This window comes from Amblyomma americanum, chromosome 2 (genome assembly GCF_052857255.1).
Source record: "Amblyomma americanum isolate KBUSLIRL-KWMA chromosome 2, ASM5285725v1, whole genome shotgun sequence".
Taxonomy (NCBI): domain Eukaryota; kingdom Metazoa; phylum Arthropoda; class Arachnida; order Ixodida; family Ixodidae; genus Amblyomma; species Amblyomma americanum.
Genome location: NC_135498.1, coordinates 78,563,406 through 78,579,433, shown reverse-complemented (window position 1 = coordinate 78,579,433; position 16,028 = coordinate 78,563,406). Strand labels below are relative to the sequence as shown.

The 16,028-nt window shown below is 48.5% G+C and overlaps 1 pseudogene; it reads right to left on the bottom strand.

The window, feature by feature from the left end:
• LOC144119812 (uncharacterized) overlaps positions 1–16,028 on the bottom strand; it is a 69,770-nt pseudogene that overhangs the window by 16,140 nt on the left and 37,602 nt on the right.

Sequence of the window (16,028 nt, the reverse complement as noted above, 5' to 3'; positions counted from 1 at the left end):
AGGTGTTGATGACAACATAATGCAGTGATTGAGAAAGTTGATTTATTCTCATCGAAAGGTGTTTCAGAGCCCCATTAAACGACATTACCGGACTTTTCTTTTCCCAACAGCGGTCATAAGACTTCACATCTTACGAACAAGTTTGTCGCGATGCTCATATTTAGCAAAAAACCTTTAACTAAATTCAAACATCTATAAAAAAAGGCTGAAAATGCAGAGACGCATTGTCCACATCTCTGTCACATCTCGACGGACACCTCAACAGCACCGTTAGGGAAGAGATAAAGAGAAAATGAGTGAAGAAAGGAAGAAAGAGTTGCCGCAATGGAGGGCTCTGCATTAATTCCGACCAGCTGGAATATTTAACGTGCGCTGACATCGCTGACGAGCGCCTCTGCATTTTGCCTCCATCAAAAGGCGACCGTCGCGGTCGGGTCCGCACCCGCGTACTCCGAATCAGTAGCCGAGCGCCCTAATCACTGAGCTACCGCGGCGGGTTGGCGGCGGTTTCCACCAACAAACTGGGGCAGTTATGCACATTTCCTTTTCTTAGAACCAACTAAAAGTTTAGAATGAATGGCACAGCACTAGGAACTAGACTATTTGCTTCCTGCAAGCGGATCCTGGAGTCGCTGAAGTGTGCCGGGATCGCAGTCGAATGGAAGACAGCAAGCGAAGGCCGAGCTCGCACTTCAGCTAAAACGGGCCCGTGAGACGGACAATCGGGCACAGTCGCTGTGAAACGTCAATATGAGCCTGGCCCTCCAGACCTCTCGGCCGATAATGCCAATCACCTTTTCCTGATTAATGCGCCAAGCCGCTAAGCTTAGTTTGGCGCCAGTCGAAAGCACCATCCTCTTCTTTCTGCCAACTTTAAAGCGCTTGCCGGAAGTGCTTAGAAACTGTTTTGACGTTGACAACAGTAACGAGCAGCAACGAGGTACAAGAAAGACGAAAGCACAAAACAGTGATAATTGAACAGTACGCACCCGTCACACGTGCTTAGAAACTGTTTTGACGTTGACAACAGGAACAAGCAGCAACGAGGTGCAAGAAAGACGAAAGCACAAAACAGTGATAATTGAACAGTACGCACCCGTCACACCTAAGAAGACAGGAAAATCACACAACACAGAATAAGTCACCATATATATATATATATATATATATATATATATATATGGTTTGGTTTATGGGGGTTTAACGTCCCAAAGCGACTCAGGCTATGAGAGACGCCGTAGTGAAAGGCTCCGGAAATTTCGACCACCTGGGGTTCTTTAACGTGCACTGACATCGCACAGTACACGGGCCTCTAGAATTTCGCCTCCATCGAAATTCGACCGCCACGGCCGGGATCGAACCCGCGTTTTTCGGGCCAGCAGCCGAGCGCCATAACCACTCAGCCACCGCGGCGGCTTATATATATATATGTGTGTGTGTGTGTGTGTGTGTGTGTGTGTGTGTGTGTGTGTGTGTGTGTGTGTGTGTGTGTGTGTGTGTGTGTGTGTGTGTGTGTGTGTGTGTGTGTGTGTGTGTGTGCGTGTGTGTGTGTGCGCGCGCGTGTGCGTGTGCGTGTGCGTGTGTGTGTGTGCGTGTGCGTGTGCGTGTGCGTGTGCGTGTGTGTGTGTGTGTGTGTGTGTGTGTGTGTGTGTGTGTGTGTGTGTGTGTGTGTGTGTGTGTGTGTGCGCGTGCGTGCGCGTGTGCGTGTGTGTGTGTGTGTGTGTGTGTGTGTGTGTGTGTGTGTGTGTGTGTGTGTGTGTGTGTGATGTGTGTGTGTGTGTGTGTGTGTGTGTGTGTGTGTGTGTGTGTGTGTGTGTGTGTGTGTGTGTGTGTGTGTGTGTGTGTGTGTGTGTGTGTGTGTGTGTGTGTGTGTGTGTGTGTGTGTGTGTGTGTTCGGATGCCACCGGCGGCATGGTTGTCTTTTCTCTTGCCTTATAAGTAATTGTCTTTAAACCAATTAATTGGCACTACATATTTAAAAAAAGTTACGAGCATTTCCCTATACACCTTGGTTTCGGTGACTGTTGGCTTCCTTATTATGTTTGTCAAACGAGCCCCTCATTTCATTTGCCTTGTCTGCTAATAGCTTAACGGGGGTCTCGTTCTGGCCGTCTTGATGCCATAGGTAGCATAAGAGGGCTCGCGCACAGTTTCCGCCCTCGCCGTTAGATCACGTTCTACGTCACACTCGCGGTATTACAGGACGTGCGGCATTCGCCGCTATGGATGAGGGAGGCGCTGGTGAACACTCTCAAGGTTCGCTTACACGCAAAACATAAATACCCACGAAATCCGCAGACTGGACAGCCGTCGCCGTAGCTCTGTTGGTAGAGCACCGGACGCGATATTCGGAGGTCGTGGGTTCGGATCCCACCGGCGGCATGGTTGTCTTTTCTTTTGCTTTATAAGTAATTGTCTTCAAACCAATTGATTGGCACTACATATTTAAAAAAAATTACGAGCATTTCCCTATACACCTTGGTTTCGGTGACTGTTGGCTTCCTTAATATGTTTGTCAAACGAGCCCCTCATTTCATTTGCCTTGTCTGCTAATAGCTTAACGGGGGTCTCCGTTCTGGCCGTCTTGATGCCATAGGTAGCATAAGAGGGCTCTCGCACAGTTTCCGCCCTCACCGTTAGATCGCGTTCTACGTCATACTCGCGGTAATACAGGACATGCGGCATTCGCCGCTATGGACGAGGGAGGCGCTGGTGAACACTCTCAACGTTCGCTTACACGCAAAACATAAATACCCACGAAAGCAGCAGACTGGACAGTCGTCGCCGTAGCTCTGTTGGTAGAGCACCTGACGCGATATTCGGAGGTCGTGGGTTCGGATCCCACCGGCGGCACGATTGTTTTTTTCCGCTGCTTTATAAGTAATTTTCTATAAACCAATGTACCATATGCAAAACTGGTTGGTCATCTGCCAGAATGGGCACCGAAAGTCTGGTCAACATCGTTGTTGCGGCGAGTGTTCGGCCAGTTCAGCTGCCAGCCCATGCGCCAGCCTGTTCGCCGCATTGAGGTCTATTTGTATTTGAGCGAAAGTTTTATACGATGGCAAAACCTCTCGTCACGTATCAACGGCTATGCTGTCCGAGTCTGAGCAGCTCAGATTGGACGACGAACTTGACCGTCGTTCCGCATATTTTGGAGCGCACATTGGAATGGTTGTGCGACCAAAAAGGCCCCTCTGCCCCTCAACGCAAGAAGGCGTACAGCTTTGCCACCGAGGCCTACTGTTCGCCGTCATCGTTTCGAACGAACACATGTGACTCGGGGTAAGCAAACTTTTTGCTGTAGGCATACTCTGCGAACGGCGTCCGACGCCAGCCTTGCCCCGGCGCTCAGTACACTTCCATTACACGCATACCCAAAGTCGGAACTCGCTCACTTGATATGGAAGTTTCGTCGCAACCGAATAGTGGGAGCTTCTCTTCGTTTCAAGGAGCGTTTGTGGGCGGAAGCAACAAATGCCAGTAACGTTATGTTAAGATGCGACCGGTTTCTATATGTTGAAGGGGCGGACGCCGAATCGTCGCAGAAACGTTTTGCGAAACAGACGTACCGATGCAATCGAATGGCCGCGTGCCCAGAGCGGTGCATATTGCTTTGCAAATCGGTTCTTGCAGTTTGCTATCAACCACCGCAGTGGCTTAGTCGGCTAAGGTGCTCTGCTGCTAAGTGCGAGATTGGGTGATCGAGTCTCGTTCGCGGGGGCTTCGTTTCGATAGAGTCGAAATGCAAAAACGCCCTTTTACTGTACATGCTCTTCTGTTCTAGGGCACGTTAAACAACCCAAAGTAGTCTAAATTAATCCGGAGCACTTTACTACAGCGTGCCTTATAATGATATGATGGTTTCAATATTTAAACGCCAGGATTTGATTCTTAGTTACACCTCGTGGTTTGTCGAGTGGTAACGTTACTTATACAGAAACAAGTATTTGTTACCAGACTAACGTTTATTGATTGCTAGAGCCAATTTTTAATTGCAGTTTTAATCATGAAACAAACACTGGTCGTAAGGTCTTTATGCAAGAGTTGTATCTTATGTGCATTGAGATGTCTCTGTTCTTGGGCACTCTCCCATCAATGCACATGCCAGTGTTACAGGATAAGTTTTGAACTTAATGAGTACCACAGCACTGTTTTGGATTTTCTTTTCAGACTTGGTATAGTCCCCGTGCATTGCACATGTTTCCGCAGTCAGAAGAAAAGTGGCCGTCCGTACAATGTGCAGATGTCTTTTCACATTACCACCGGCGTGCCTGGTACCACTGCCTGTGTAACCCAGCAAAATAGAGTGGAGCCTGCAGTCACGTCTTTGCAGCAGTACGCCTTCTAGACCTATTGAAGGCGCAGGGATTTGCAGAGCCGCCACCAGAGCGTGTCTGCACGGAGCTGCCTCAGCAGTGGAGACGCCCAAGACAGAAAGGCATCAAGCCTGCAAGTGTTCTCGAAGTGGACTGGCGAGCCCCACGAGAAGGCGGTGCGTAGTTGCCAGTGACTGCTCGCCTTTCAGGTGCAAGCCTGGCCTACCAGGATGAAACTAGCCAATTAGCCGCAATCCAGTCACTTGGTGCTGAGCTGGAGGCACTGGGTGACCTTCCTTTTGCCGCTGTTTTGCGGGACGTGCAGGTTCCTCTAGTAAAGACAAAGGCAGGCCTTGCTCTAGTAAGCTCTCCACTGACATACCAACAGTCGGACAGTCTACACGATTTTAAGACCTGGATATCATGCACCATAGCCACTGGTGCAGACACCAGTTGTGCTGTCCCAGAACTGGAACTGTTTACTGGTGCAGTGCCGCACACATTTCCCGCTGTCTTCACAGCTGATGAACAACAAGTTCTGATGGTTAACACATTAGTTGTTTCTTTCGTTCACTGCAATTATCGGGTGCTTTTGCAGGTTTTCCATGTGTTTGGGGTAGCAAAAGTGTTGTTTGTCCAGCATATAGTGACTTCTTTTCACATATGACAGTAAGCATGCTTGTTGAAATGCTTCTGCCGTCCTAACTGTGCCATTAGTGCATACTGTCTATTTACATTCAGGTCTGTGTGAATAAGAGCACATATTGAGCACCATGTTTGGTAAATATTTGACATTCATTGACGAGGCCTTGCTGGCACTTACATGCCATATTCATGCCAGGTCATGGGAAGTGTTGCTGCTGATTTTGCTAAAAGGTTTTAAGTGCAATCTCTCAAAGTTCACTGGCTGTAATCCAGGCTACAAGGCCATTTAGTCTGGCGATGGCCGTCTAGTATGATTGTGTTCAAAGCATGCATGTTTGACTATGCTATATATTTAGACCTGCTGCTCTTAAACACTGGACATAAATTGCTCTTTATCTCATGAACTGGCTTACGGAACGATTGCTTTTCTCGCCTCCTATGTGCACAGCTAAAACTGCTCACTTTATTTACTAATTCACAGCCAGCTGCGTGTTCTTGCTCTTTTTCTGTTGCGTTTCCGGATTTTATTGGTGCAATTTGTCATTCACATAATGTGCATTGAAAGTAATGAGCATCAGTCAGAGCTCACCTAGCTGCCATGTTACTTTTGACGAGAGCCAGGGGCAGTCGTACAGGTTAAAGAACCAGCGTGGTGACCGGAATTTTAATATGCTTATTTAGCAACCATAGTGATAGCCATGTTAAGCCATGCAATCAGCCCTTTGCTAAAGGCACTGTAGCTTAATAATTCACAAAATTTCAGTTAGTGGTGGAAGTGAACTTAAATTTTATAATGAAGCACCACTTTTCTTCTCTCTGGCTGCGGTCTTGTAATTTCCATTTACAGCCAAGGTGACCACCCAGTTCATGGCTCATGTTTTCTCTCAGAATGAAGTGTTTGAGAATACTAAGCCGTGAAGCATGCCGCATGTTTGCACAGCCAACAGTCTGAACTTTCCAGTGCATGGCTCATGTTTGCACAGCACACAGTTCTAATTTCTGTTGCCATTCTCGCAGCCAAATGCTGCACAGTGATTATGGTGCCTGCGACAGAGGGTGATTTATTTCTCCTGCTCCATCCCTTGTAGATGGCCTAGTGTAAGGCGGTGTCTTGTTAACACTTCATAGAATAGGCCAAAAATCTGAAATAACTCTGCAGCATGATATAACAACACAAACAGCTGTGCGGAAGCTGACAAAAGGCATTAAAAATGACTTGGTTGCAGTGAATTGTGAAAATTTCAGTTTGGCCATTGAATCGATCAACAATTTGCATGTTGACAATAGCGTCATCTGATGCACTTTTACTTGCAAAAGTCGAAAAATACTGGATGTGCACCAAGCAGGATTATTGAGAACTGCTTAAATGCAATAAAGTAAAGACTTGTGGGAAATACATAATATCGTTTTTCTTTCCTATCACCTTCAGCTTGGTCCTGAAGAAGCCCAGGAGCTAAAAGCAAATACCATGCAGCAGGCCCTGAGCGACAAGTGGCACTCGGAACGACGACACCGCCTCACAGCATTTACAGCGGAAAGAATGGACAGAGAAAGGTTTAAAGAATCTCATAGAACCAAAGGATCTCTCCAGGGTACAGGCTGTACAGCATGGGGAAAAAATGAGGCTCTTGCAGCAGAGCGATATGCCGCTACAATGAGAGCTGCCGGGCACAACGTGATTTTGCAATATTGTGGCCTTGCTGAGCACCCTGGCTTTCTATGGCTAGGTGCAAGCCCGGATAGGTTGCTTTTTGACCCGGAAGAAGGCAATTATGGTGTTGTGGTGATAAAATGCCCCTACTCTTTGAAGGACAGTGAAGCTAACACTGTAATCAGCGAAAACTTGTCTTGCATTTCTTTATGGTACACCTCGGCTCAAGACAGATGATGAGAATTTTTACCAAATTTTAGGACAGATTGCTGTCACAGAATGCAAATGGTCAGACTTTGTAGTCTTTTCTGTAGAGTGGATAGCTGTGGAGCGCGTTTATTTTGATCAAGGGAGGTGGGACAATGTTAAGGCACAGTTGGATGAGTTCTTTTTGAATACTGTTGTGCCTTACTTTGCTGCTCACAACATTGCTGTGGAATAATTCTGAGAATGTGTTGTACTGAGATTGCATTCATCTGTGGTTTTAACACTCGTTTTTCTTCATTGTATTGATCTACACTTATTGCTGCTAGTGATTTTTATATATATATGGCTTCTGTCCAAGACAATGGCTTCCTTTGTATTCCTGGCCATTCCTTATCTTTTTATTTCATCACCCATTCTATATTATCGCATTTCCTGAATAAATAAAGACACATGAAAGCTATTTTTCAGTTTAACTAGATGAGCAGCAAATTACACCTTCAAAAACTAGCTCTAGTTGAAAGCAGGATTTGTGATATAGAATAAAACGGTTGATTTTTGGGCTATCTTGTGAAGCATATTGGACTGAAGGGGGGCAGGAAAGAAATGGGAAAGATACTCACTTATTGATTACTTGAAATTTCATCAAAATCAATCAATCAAGTATATTTCAGTATTACGAATATTGAGTAAAACGCAGACAAAAAGCCAAACAAGGCTTGACGAGGTCTGCGCTCCCTTACAAGGCATACAGTGCAACAGGCACATTTGGTCATCACAATTCACAGACGGTTGGCATACATCATTGTAATATATATATATATATATATATATATATATATATATATATATTATAAAATCACCAAAAATTGAAGATACACAACAGGATTTAATTGACGACGTTTCGGCTGGAGGACCAGATTTATATATATATATATATATATATATATATATATATATATATATATATATATATATATATATATATACATAGGCCTCACTGTGCAGTGAGGCCTGCATAGTCTGCAAGCCTGCATTTTGTGGCCACTTCCCAAACAAAATGAACCAAAATTCCTACCGCCATGATGGCACCAGCCTTTTTTAAGGAGCAAAATTTTTGTCATACATCTAGATGCCAAGCGGTCGCTTTCATAAGTGCGACCCATCAGTACAGCACAGTTTAGTGCATCACTCTAGTTTCCCTTTATTACACTTTTTTTTCGTACAGGATTGCACAGAATCTGAGTCGTAATACTCTAGTCCTTGCGCCCTCTGATTGTGGGGGTGAGGGAAATTTCTGCTCCTTTGTTATCTTGCTGCATGGTTTGAGGCAGTGAACAGAGGTTATCCTCTAAGTTATTCATTCATTATTTCTGTTGGAGGTGCCAGCTGTTGCCTGCTTGGTTGTGAAAGTTTGCTCTAAAGGCTTTGAAAGTTTGTGTGAATAGCAGCCACAGTCCTGATTTGATTGATTATGGGAGACAGTGTGAGTGGGATTGGTCGATCAAATATATGGAATAATTTGACCCTTCTTATTCTCCTTTCTACATGGATTCTCAATGAAGCAATCTCCTTAGTTTCCCTGACTTGTTGTTCAGAGACGGCATTCCTGTGCAGAAATGATGGAATGTTAAGCTAACATTTTTACTTTCCAAAAGGTCCTCAATCAAGAACCACTTGTCTGCCATGACAGAATCATTTCTGCCAAACTTGAGGTTGAGAAATCCAATTTTAAGTACGGCCTCCCTGTCTGAGATAGAATCTGTGCACAGCTGTGTCACAAAGCTCACCAAGCCGTTTGGTGAAACACCAATGAGGTCTTTAATGGTATTTGAAGAAGACTTCTAAGCTGAGCTGGAGCTCGACTGGAGAGACAGTGAGGAGAGCACCTCACACTATCTCTGTTGCATCCAAAATAACCCTTGTTGTTGAATACGTGCTGAATGCTGCAGGCATTGTTGCGTCTATTACAGCTCTTGATACCCAGAGTGGTAGTTTGCAGTCTTATGTACATGAAGTTAATTCATGACACACATATACGTGACACTGTTGACTGAGTGATCCCAAATCTGTGTGCCAGGTCATGCTCGAAGAGGCCGAGATGAAGCCTTACAAGTACGAGGAACAGTTCATTTTCTGCTGTCAGCTTCCGCCGTCGGCCTCCGCTGGATTTGATCCCAGCATTCCTCAAAACTTTACTTCCATTCTTTCGGGGGTTGATGTAAGTCATCAATGACAGGAAGTGCTCGTATGATGGTATTCCTGTGTAAGCAAGGAAGTCCTCGTTTGAGTGTTTAAAACGGTCAATGCCAAAGCTTGTTCTAATTTCTTCTTCTTCAAGACGTGCAGTGAGGCGGCGATTTTCTTTGAGTGAAAAATGCACCTCTGTCTTCGTCTAGAGCAGCTGCTCCTGAAGGGCTTCACATTCATATTTAAGTCTGTCTATTTCATTTGCCTGTGCGGCAACCACACCCTCGAGACGTTCCACTTCACTGATAGGCTCACCACTACCTAATAAAGGGGTTGTACCAGAAGCAGGTGAACAGCAGGCGGTGCCTCTCTGTTTCAGGTGCTTCGGACTTAGAGATTCTGCAAACGATCGATCACTAGACTGGTCATCAAAAACGTCTGCTGCACTGTCTTCTACAGTCAGTGCTTAAGCGACAGCTTGACCTGAAATCTGATGTGCTTGTGGACAGGCGCTCAATGTTGGGTGATTTGCGAAGCTGTTGCTTTTTGCCAAAGGTGAACACACTGGGGAAGGCTGTTTGTCGCAGTAAGTTGTTGCCGCATGATACACCAGGAATAAAGTCTGATGGAAGGAAATGCCTTGAACACACTCGTGTGCATTTTGTCACCTTGAAGTATTTCCCTTCGTCCCGCTTGATGGCGATGATCCACTTTTTGTATAATGTGGCATCTCTTGGGAAGCGATGATAAAAAGCCTGCAACTTTCAAGAAATGTACATGTAGTTAAAACTTGTATCAACAAATCATTCATCAGTAACCTATATTTGCTATGCATGGATATTTTGAACAGCGCGTGACATTTAATAATACTCCGCCTGATGATAAACGTAGCTGAACGGCAACGGTGCAAGTGTTTGTTCCCAGGCTGTTGTGGTAAATATGCATATTTGTCTAGCGGGCACTTTCGATCGCGATTTTTCGCGATGCGGATTATTAAACAAATTGCGAGCGGCCGCAATCGTAGGCGATCGTGTAGAGCTCGGCAAACTCAGTGCGGTTCGGTTAGTTGGACCGCGTAAGAGCGATAATTGATCACGATCGTAAGTCCCCGTGTGCCACCGGCGCGAGAATGTGCGTCCACCGCTTTATCCGCGCTATCCAGCACCTCAATCGCACCGCGAAGGTTAGCCTGTACCTGAGCACAGCTCAGCATTAATGCAGGCCCTTGTGACCACGGGCTTACAAAACCGAGCGTCATGTCCCTAATATTTACAGCATTTGCACATTCACAGCATCTGAATTTGCTCTAACGACATGACACGGCTGCTGCCACGGCTGTTGGGTAAAAAAAAGGTCGTGCTGCTGTACATCCAGATAACACGGGCACACCGCAGGGGTGACGCGAGAAGGAAAGGAAGCCTTTCACAACTTTCACGAACATCAGTTAAGGTACAAAAGGGTACTGCTCTAACCGGTATTGTCATTTGTAGTACACTCGAGGTTATCTTTTTTCCCCGAGACGACTATTAATAAAAGGTACTGGGTACGTCCGATGTTTCCCTACCTCTCGGGCACGGATTACACGGGTGTGAAAGTAAATACCACGCACCTTGTTACCGCCGGGATCCTTGGACCCACGCTGTTTACACCAGGTGACACAGCAGTGCGTCGGCATTTTCGCTATATGATGTGGGTCGATCTGCGGCTTATGAATCCGCGCGGGTCTTGCGCATACAGTCTCCGCTTCCCATGGGGTAATGGCGGTTATGCTGCTTCCTCGCCGCTACCAAGATGGCCGACCTAACTCTCAACTTGTGAACAAGATGGCGCTGCGCAATTCGCATATGGTCTATTGATTGGCGCTACAAATTAAAAAAAAAATTACCAACATTCCAATATACACCTTGGTTTCCGTGACTGTTGGCTTCCTTAATATGTTTGTCAAACAAGCCCCTCATTTCATTTGCCTTCTCTGCTAATAGCTTTACGGAGGTCTCGGTTCTGGCAGTATTGATGCCATAGGTAGCACAAGAGGGCTCTCGCACAGTTTCCGCCCTCGCCGTTAGATGACGTTCTACGTCACACTCGCGGTATAACAGGACGTCCTACGTTCACCGCTTTGGACGAGAGTGGCGCTGGTGAGCACTCTCAAGGTTCGCTTACACGCAAAACATAAATACCCGCGAAATCAGCAGACTGGACAGCCGTCGCCGTAGCTCAGTTGGTAGAGCACCGGACGCGATATTCGGATGTCGTGGGTTCGGATCCCACCAGCGGCATGATTGTTTTTTCTGCTGTTTTATAAGTAATTTTCTTTAAACCAATTTATTGGCACTACAAATTAAAAAAAATTACCAACATTCCCCTCTACACCTTGGTTTCGGTGTCTGTTGGCTTCCTTAATATGTTTAATATGTTAATATCTTTTAATATCCTTAATATCTGTTTAATATCCTTAATATCTCACGGGAACTGCAGGCTCTTCAGGTAGGCCCTAAAACCTACAACTACGCTCGAGGCGTTTCTCTCGGGCCGCACTGCCTCCCTGCACATAGATCAGGTTACCACATCCCCTTATACACTCGGAGAGCTCGGAACCCCTCAAGTGGCGGCCCTTTTTCCCCCTTTTTTTAACGTTACTCTCATCCCCTAGCTCACAAACTGGCTCTAATCCCACACCTAAAGCATACCCTGTACACTGATGATATTACCACAAGGACCACTCATGGCTCTGACGGGGAAATTGAGGAAACTCTTCAGTTAGCAGCAAACACCATCTCCTCTCACGCGTCATCCATCGGGCTCGAATGTTCCCCATCTAAGTCCGCGCTCTTCCTTATTAGGCCAAACTCTGGCGCTAACTCGCCCATCCAAATCAATTTAAAAGGATTCCCTATCCGCATCACACCCGCCCTCTGCATTCTTGGCCTCCACTTGCAGGATACTGGACGAAATGAACGCACCCTTAAAAGACTCAAGGCCTCCACGCAATCCATGTTGCACCTTCTACGCCGAGTGTCCTCCCTTAACAAGGGTTTAGACGAAGCGGACAACATGAAAGTAGTGCACGCATTTACGCTTAGCCGCATTCTGTACGCAACCCCATATCACAAATTGAACCGCACGGAAACCGAACGCGCGAACGCAATGATCCGCCTTGCGACTAAGGCAGCCCTAAACCTACCTCGTAGCACTAGCACAGCCAAACTTCTTGGACTAGGCATGCATAACATCATTCAGGACTAGTTGACGTGCACCTTCAGACACAGTACCTTAGACTTGCTACGAGCGCCACTGGCCGCCATATACTCTCCTCCCTTCGCATCAACATACCCGCTAACCAGTAAAACCTTATAGCCATCCCTCGACACATCCATACACCTCTCGTCTTGAAACCCCTTCCTCGAAACGTCCATCCCCAATATCACATCCCTCGCCGCGTAGCTCGCGCTAATACCCTCCATAAGTATTATGGGCAAGCCCACGATGCCGTTTGGGTAGACGCCGCATGTACAGCGCATGAAGCGGTAGCAGTTGCCTACAATCCAACCCTACCTCACCCCCTAACTCACCCTCTTCCCTCGGGCTCTGCGCCTGAGGAGGCAGAGACCGACATCGCCCTAGCCTTGCACGTTTGGACGCCCAATCCATCTTCAGCGACTCAAAAACGGTGCCCCGCCGCGGTGGCTCAGTGGTTAGGGCGCTCGACTACTGATCCGGAGTTCCCGGGTTCGAACCCGACCGCGGCGGCTGCGTCTTTATGGAGGAAAAACGGTAAGGCGCCCGTGTGCTGTGCGATGTCAGTGCACGTTAAAGATCCCCAGGTGGTCGAAATTATTCCGGAGCCCTCCACTACGGCACCTTTCTCTCCCTTTCTTCTTTCACTCCCGCCTTTATCCCTTCCCTTACGGCGCGGATCAGGTGTCCAACGATATATGAGACATATACGGCGCCATTTTCCTTTCCCCCCAAAACCAATTATAGGTATATATATACTTCAAAACGGCTCTGTCCAACTTTGCCAGGGACAGGATTCACGCCCCTGCCTGGCAATTGTTGAACACCCCTACCCAAAATTTACCGCGCAGGGTAGAGCTTCACTGGGTGCCGGTACAGTGCTCTAGAATATGGGTAGTGGGTTCAGGGAGCGGCCAGCGGTAAGGCGACTTGTGTCAACGATACCAGATGGCGCCACCAGAGCATGGGTTGTATGAAATGCGGCGCGCCGCGCCGTGGATGCGCGCTGTGCATAGAATCGTCGGAGAAATAAGCAAGGCTCTGTCTTTTAAAACAGGTCCTACAAATAGATGAAGCTGTACACAGATATTGTCGGCGAATCAAGAAAATTAGATGTAGTAGTAGCCAACAGCCGATAGCGCGGTGGTGCGGACGAGCGGCCCCGTTAATGCTTCGCAACGCTGATCGTGCTCTTTTGCAGGTACGGCTCCCATATTTCAACGTTAGTGCATAAGGAGCGCACTATATGCGGCGCCGGGCCCATCATCGCGTGAAAGCATCACCACCCTCTCTGACTCCACGCATTAATTTTCGCCCATTCTTAGCTTGCAGTACACAGTACCACTGTAATCAGGTATGCGATGGCAGCTCCAGTATTCTGAAAGAACATCCAGCTTAGAAAAATCGTCCGGCACAGATGTTTCGTCAACTTCACAAGGGTCTTGGTCGTTCGCCAACACGCTACTCTCAGTGTCAATGCCCGGACACCTCGATTCCTTGTTAACGTCGGAAGCATTACTTTGTGGTCTTTTCGCTTCATTAGGATATGTACTTGTGCTTTTCCTCTTTCTAGGCGGTCTCTGTAGCGGTGTTTTCTTTGACAGATAGCTCGGCGCGTTCGGCAGCAAAGTTGGCACCGCATTGGGTAAAAGTTTCGGCATTCCACGCGGGATGCGGACTTCTTTGCCGTCATGATGTGTAAAAAGTCCCTCACGATGCATGATGGCTCGAAATGTAGCTCACACACACAGCAGGTTTCGTCCAAAACCTTATCTTTTCGATGAAGGTTGCGTTCCCACTGCTTCCGTCGGTTCTCATCCTTTGTCACAGCGAAGAGCGACGGCTGATCGCCTTTCGTCCACTGGTATCCCGTTTTGCACCCGGGAGCAAAACAATGCCGTTGACGCCGACGATTCGGCATGACCGTAGTCTTAACGCCGCGAACTCACAGAGAGGAAAAATGCACCGCACAAAAAGCAACAAACAGCTGCAGGCAGCTTGGCGGGACTGCTAGCCGCGCGCGCGGGCGCGCCGAGCCTACAGCCCACGCTACAACAGCGCCACCGCTTACATCCGGGACCTGTCGACACTCGCCGCCTCACCGCATCGCATGGAGCGCGCCGGCTCCTGAACCCACTACCCATATTCTAGAGCACTGTAGTGCCGGCTCACTCTGGGAACCCTGGAAACGAGGCTGCCGATAAATTGGTCCGAGGTTTGATTTGCCGGGCTCAGGACAGTCTCAGTCCAGGATTCTTGAGGGAGCGGGCGCGCACCTTTGCGGAGCTCACGCAAATACCCCGTTTGTGCCGTCGGACTTACCCTCCTCCCCACCCCTCTGTTACACACTCCCAACAGATCCTCTTCAGACGCCTCCAGAGCCGCTCTCTGTCATCCCTTCAGCTTTTATCCCACTATTGCGGCACATCCCCTGCATGCTCCCTATGCGGTGACCCCCACGCCACACTCTCCCATATCCTTTTCGGCTGCCCTGCTGACCCTCCCCCGCGGGGACAGCACTCCATCTCGAGCTGGGAGGACTGCGATGTCCTGCTTATGTCTGCAGACCCGACATCGCAGCTTGCTGCGGTGACTCGGGCTGCCGACGTCATGTCCCGGCATGACCTACTTGATGTAGTGCGGGACCGCGCAGTGGCCCAGGCACCCAGCTGGGTCTAAAACTCACTTGCTCAATAAAGTCTGTCTGTCTGTCTGTCTGTCTGTCTGTCTGTCTGTCTGTCTGTCTGTCTGTCTGTCTGTCTGTCTGTCTGTCTGTCTGTCTGTCTGTCTGTCTGTCTGTCTGTCTGTCTGTCTGTCTGTCTGTCTGTCTGTCTGGGGGGGAAATCCGACAGTGCGGCCTGCCCGTGGCCCCCCCTGCCACCGGATACGGGCCGGTGTAGTTTCGGCTACTAGGCTTTGTTCCGGCGCAACGCCAGCGGTGGGGATGGGTTGTCCGGGGCCCAACCTCTTGGGAGCTGCAGCGACTCCCACGGCTTTGAGGGCCAGCCGAATCGTGAGGTACGTTGTCTGTGCGGAGGCAGGCCTGGAGGCAGACCAGGTTGGACCCACGAAATCCGGTAAAGGAATGTCAAAAATCAAAAACCTCCGCTCACGGGAACGAGCACGGCTACTAATGCTCGGTTTCTGGCTACGAAGAGGTCAGGTCCGCGCGGTAGCGTGCCGACGCACGGTTTCTCGCTACATAGAGGCCAGGTCCGCGCGGGGGTTCCGACAGCCCGAGCTCCTCGGAATCGATGTCCTCGGGGAAGCAGTCTCATTGCGGATCGCTTATGATGGGTGGCATATTGCGGACGCCGAGGCTGACCCGGTCTTGGGGACCAACGGGGACGCCGAGGTAGAGGGTGTGCAGTAGGACCAGGGCGAAAACCGTCGACGTGTGGAGTACCGATGGAGTAGGCCCGGCTTATCTCACCCTATGCCCGATTCTTGGTTCGTGGCCCGGGCGCCCGGCCTTGAATACTCCCTCCTCAGTAGGTGTGGAGCAAGCAAGGGGAGGAAATAAGTGCATGGTGGTTGGAAGGTAGCACAGGTGGGTCCCCCAGGGTTACCGCGTTATGGTGCCGAGGGCGAAGCGCCGATAGGCTGACGACCTGGGCCTCTGTTGGCCGGATCACACCACACACACTTCCGGAGTCTGAAAAACCACGAAACACAGTCGACGGCTAGTAACCGGCCGGTCCGATCCAACCCTTAAAATCGTGGAGGAGCAGGTGGCTGCGGACTCCAAGTTAGGAATTTTTTTTTCTTTCTTTCCTGTCTCC